The following is a 5,174-nucleotide window of genomic DNA, read 5'->3' as shown; positions in this document are numbered from 1 at the left end:
TTAAAAGGTTCTCCAATAAGCGCAGCTCCTTCCTCCTTTTCAAGCCCTTGTGTACCTTAGGTCCAGTAGGTGCTTAGGATCCAGTGCAGAACCCTGAGCTCAGCTGGAAATCTGAGAGCCCAAGTTCTGGTTTTGCTCCCTGAGCTGCAGCCCTGCCTGTGGGCTGGCATTTCCCAGGTTCGCAGTTGTATGTAAGATCCAGTTACCAAAACAGAGTCTGGGACAGATTCCCTTTCTGCTTCCTGACCTCTAGTCCTCAGTTTCCTCAGCAGGAAAATGAAGTGTTGGACGGGATATACGTTCTTCGACTTAGGTTGGATACTAAATCCCCATTTGGAGCAGAATGGGAGTTGGGGGGTGGGGGTGGTCAAATGATTTCATTATTAACCTTTATAATTCTGGTTCTTCTATCCTAACTTACCTTGGCACAAAAAATTCAAGCCTCTGCAGTCTTGATCTTCCCTTAGAAAGAGTGAGAGAAAATCGTCAGTCTCATTTTAAATAAAACCTCCTGAGTCCTTTGGTTAATATTCTGTGATTTCAGGGAAGCGCACGGTGGCAGGTACAACCGTAGGGTCCCATTTCCTGTTCTAAGGGGACTGCTCCTGCCTGCACTGGGTCTTCCACTGCTGTTTCTGCTCATCCTCCCAAGAAGCCTTTCACCTTCGTTTTTAAGCCAGCTGGCCCTCCCTAATCTTATTCTTGGTGACCTTCCCTTTATTTCCACCTTGAGTCCTCCCCTCTTCCAGAATGGCTTCTCCCGCTGAAAGGTGAGAGAAGCAAACATTTGACTACAGTCTTGCCCTCTCATTTGTATGGAAGCTACTCTTCCTCTTCTCCAAATAAAGAGATGGGTTTCAGAGTGCACACTTTCCTGTTGCTCTCTTTCTCCCTGGTTAACAGTTCAGGTTTTGCCTTCTGTTAGTTTAAGTTTAGGATGGCTCCTTTTTTCCCACCAACTGGAAGGTTAGGAAATGTCTTCTGGGTTCTGAACTAACCTTCCTTCTCCTGTTCTTTCCCACAGATTTTTCAGCAATTAAAATTCTTCTGTCTGAATATTCACTATGATAAAAACATAATTAGAAGGGAAAGCAAATATTGGAAACCCCAAACCTTGGTTTCTCCACAAGTCATATGGAAATGATTAGTATTGCTATTTTCATTTATTAAGTTGGTAGATGCTGAACTAAAGGAATAATTTAAAAATCATATATAAATGATTAGATGAGAACACAACTGTCTTTCTGAAGGAAGGGCTAAAAAAGATATTCATACTTAGATGTAATGATACAGGAGGTTCTATAAATACTCTGAGACCTCGGACATCCTGTGGGTTTTATAAAGTCCTCTGAAGAACACTTATATCTTCATTTCTAGGGAGGGAAGATCACTCTACTTGGGTTCTTCAATTTACTTAATTTTTGTTTCCCTTATGTAGGAAGTCAAAACACTGACCTCATTTCAAAACATCCAACAGCCCCCAAAATTCACCATCCCACAGTTTAGGCCCTGACTATGTTTGTCAGAAGTTTTGGGGAGGTGAACTGTGTCATGAGAAGGAAGCTTGTGCTATTTTTAAATTGATTCAACTCATCATCGAAACATATCATACACATATCACACCAATGACACATACAGGCTGCATTGTAACATGGCATGTGTCATACATATATTCTCTCTCACTCATACATGCATACTCGCTCTTCTTGTCCAGCTTTTGAAAAGGAAGGCAGCCAGAAGGCCAAGCCCAGTGATGTGAGTTGAAAAGGCTGTTAAAGTTTAAAAACCAAGTGTCCTTCTAGTTCTCAGCCTGGTTTTGAGACATGTGGGAGGGCTTCAAAGCCTCAGTGCCCCTCTTTCAGGCTCAGGCTTACAGTTGGTCCCCAAATGTTTACCAGCATAAAGATGCCTAACTTATAGGAAGTGGGAAACGGGTGTGAGGGGTGAGGGTGACTGGGTGGGTAGGGAGTGGGAAGAAGAGGGTGGGGGGTGGTATTCTCTTGATGTGGGTAGCCTGTCATTGACCTTGTTTGGGTATAGCAGGAGTTGAATGAGAAAATGAAAACATGTTTCATCTTGGGTACATTTCATCCCATTTTTTTTACTTTCTTTAGGAAAAAATTTTTTTCTTTTTTTCCCCAAGTGGAGTCCAGGTCTCCAGATTTGGTACTCAATGTCCCTTCATTCTACAATAGTCCTTTCCCTATAGAGTCATCCAGCCGCCTGCGTTGCAATTCCCAATCCACCCAGGGACTGGGAGAGGAAACAAACTGGCCCAGTAGCTGAAGCCGAATTAACATTGGCTGGTTGAACTGTTGTGATGATGCCATCCACTGGAATAGATGAGGATTTCTGAGAACAGAACTATTTGGCTCATTCATGATTTGCTGCCATTGTGAACACTTTTAATGAGAGAGCTCTGCCTGAGAAATGCTGATTAATAAAGATAACTGAGGTTCTTTTCGGCATTCTAACTTGGGGGGAAATAATATCGTGACTAAAAACGCACCAAGTTATTACTTAGAAACAAACCCTTTGAGACGTAAGATTCCAGACAGTGGCAGCCTCCATAGCTCTCTCTGCACTGCTGTACTGCTGCCAGGGTCTCCCAGCTTTAGTCAGCACTAAAAAGGTGCGCTGCTCAGGCCTTCTGGGAAGACTGAGGGAAGGTCAGAGGTCAGTCCCTTTTATTCCCCCTTAGTGGTTTAGTGCTGGACAATACCTAAATATTACAATATGGACATGTTTTTTCCTATTATGGAGCAAGCTTCCTTTCTTTTATTTCTTCTTCCTTTTTTGTATCTTTCATTTTAAATGATGTTATTACCCATCCTTGACTACTATAATCACAGTCAAAAGTTGGTTTGGAGGGTCTTTGTCCCATCACTTTGAGACAAGAAGCAAACATGTGAAGGATTTTACATTCCAACACTGTATCTGAAAATTTACTTTCCTTAAAGTTCTACCCGTGGCCTTGTCCAGCTCAGCTGGACACCTGGAACTAATTTTAGGGTTGCCTGGCTAAGCCCCACACTGGTATTTGAAGTTTGCATCCTCCCTAGACTCAAGCCCATTTCACCACCTCTGAAGGTGAGTGCAGGCTGATATTAATTAACAGTGAGTTGATTCACTGGCATCTTCCAGTCATTAAAGCAAATATTTGGCTTAAAATAGCCCTTTTCCCACCTCAAATATCAAACTTTTTGCCTATTCCCTTACTCCATCATGGTTGACTCACCAGCAGTTGCATGATGGTGTATGTGGCCTAAGAACAGAGTTTGATTCTAAAAGGGAAGTGAAATAGTCTTTACCATCTGCAAGTGAGACTGTTTGAACAGCAGGCCAGCCTTCAGTATGACTACATTGTTTTTCTGTCCATTGTGGTGCTGACTCAGCATCAGTTAATAAACCCTCTTGAGCAGGCTGGATTTCTCTTGTTTAATTATCAGCTTGGAGCTTTCTGAGGGCTATTAGGAATTGTTCATTCAGTTTTCCACCCCTAGCATATCTGCCTTCTAAAAGTCCTGCTTCCTCTTGGTGCTAGCGTCCCCTCTGGCGTAACATGCAATCACAGGTGGGCCAAGCAGCGAGCAGGGAGTGTGTGCTAATCATGTCCCCTAGTGGGAATTTAATTGTTCTGTACTGAGAGAGAGATTGCAGCAGGACTTTAGACACCATTTCCTGGCAAATAATCTTTTGCCTCTCCCCGCCCCCAAAAAAAATTCTAAAAAAGTTTTCTAGAAGAGAGAAATTTTAAAGATAAACAGACATATTTTTAGGATTGAGTTGGGCTTTTGTTTTGCTTTGCTTCCTTTCTTCCTGTAAACAAATACTCAGATGTCCACTTCATTGTGTGACTAAGTTGGTATCATTAGGTTGGAACTGGGTGTGTGTATGTGGGGGTGTGTGTATGTGGGTGTGTATGCACACGTGTATTTAAAATGTTAGAAAAGACATTGCAGCCTAAGATTGAAGGAGAGATTATTAAAAAAAAAAAAAAAAAAAAACTACCTATGGTGAGGCAAGCAGGAAAAATGGAAGACCTGGATTTCAATGATCTAAATAATAATTTAAATGGGATGTTTGCTATAAACATTGTTTCTCTGAATTAAAGGATTCCTTGCTGAAGGCACAAGACCATTGAAGGAAGTAAAGCATCTGGTTTGTTTTGTAATGAGAAGCAGGAATGCAAGGTCCACGCTCTTAATAATAAACAAACAGGACATTGTATGCCATCATCACAGGATGTCCTTCCTTCAACAGAGGACTGACTGGGCTGGAGGAAAAGCTGGCCTGGGCTCAGAATAAGCCCCACTAATTACTGCCTCCGACCGCTTTCCACTTGCAGTGATCAGTTCAATATTCCTCTGAACTGTGAAACGATTAATGCTCTACATTTTACTTACACTCCTGGGAAGTCTGCCTGTGGGTTCTGGGAGGAGAGGAAAGGAAAACAAACATTAATCTGTAGAATTATAACTTTTTCCTTTTTCCCTATTTAGTAAATAGTTAAAAGAGGAAAGTTAGTTCTGCCAAGTTTGAACGTTAGCAGGAGAAATGGAATGTTGCAAGTTTTGGGGCGGGGCGGGGCCGGGGGGCCGGGGAAACGTGTGCTACAAACACAACAGCTTGAGGACCAGACAGCTCCACTGTATTACACTAGCTGCAAAACAGTTTAACCTGCTCTTTTGAAGTAAGAGTTGTGTCTTTTGTACCTGGGGATTTGAGCTGAAAAATTACAAAATGTGTAGGTAAATTTTAAGTTTCTTTAAGGAAAGTGTGCCCCATAATTCTGCCGCGCCAGGAAGGAGGTCGATCTGGCGTGTTTAGAATACAATAGAGCCCAAGTAAGGTTAAGTGCCTTCAAAGGGAAGTAAGATTCCAAGTCAATGTTGAAATTCACTAAGCTCTCGGCGGCAGCGCTCGAAATCTGGGGGAAAGCCCTGGGCTTGGCCAGGTGGTGTTGGCCACGCCCCCCCTTTCGGCCGAGTGGGTAGGGAGGGGAAACCAGACACACACAAAGTGCGCCGTGACACTAGGCCCTCCAGTGTTGCGGAGAGGCAAGAGCAGCGCGGAGAGGCGAGAGCACCTGTCCGCCCGGAGCTGGGACGCGGGCGCCGGGGCGGCCGGACGAAGCGAGAAGGGACCGCCGCCGAGGTGCGCGTCCGTGCGGC

The sequence above is a fragment of the Aotus nancymaae genome, unplaced genomic scaffold (assembly GCF_030222135.1).
Source record: "Aotus nancymaae isolate 86718 unplaced genomic scaffold, 86718_ANA_hifiasm-v0.15.2.pri h1tg000040l, whole genome shotgun sequence".
Classification (NCBI taxonomy): Eukaryota; Metazoa; Chordata; class Mammalia; order Primates; family Aotidae; genus Aotus; species Aotus nancymaae.
The sequence above is the reverse complement of the archived record's forward strand: the minus strand, read 5'-3'. Positions refer to the sequence as shown.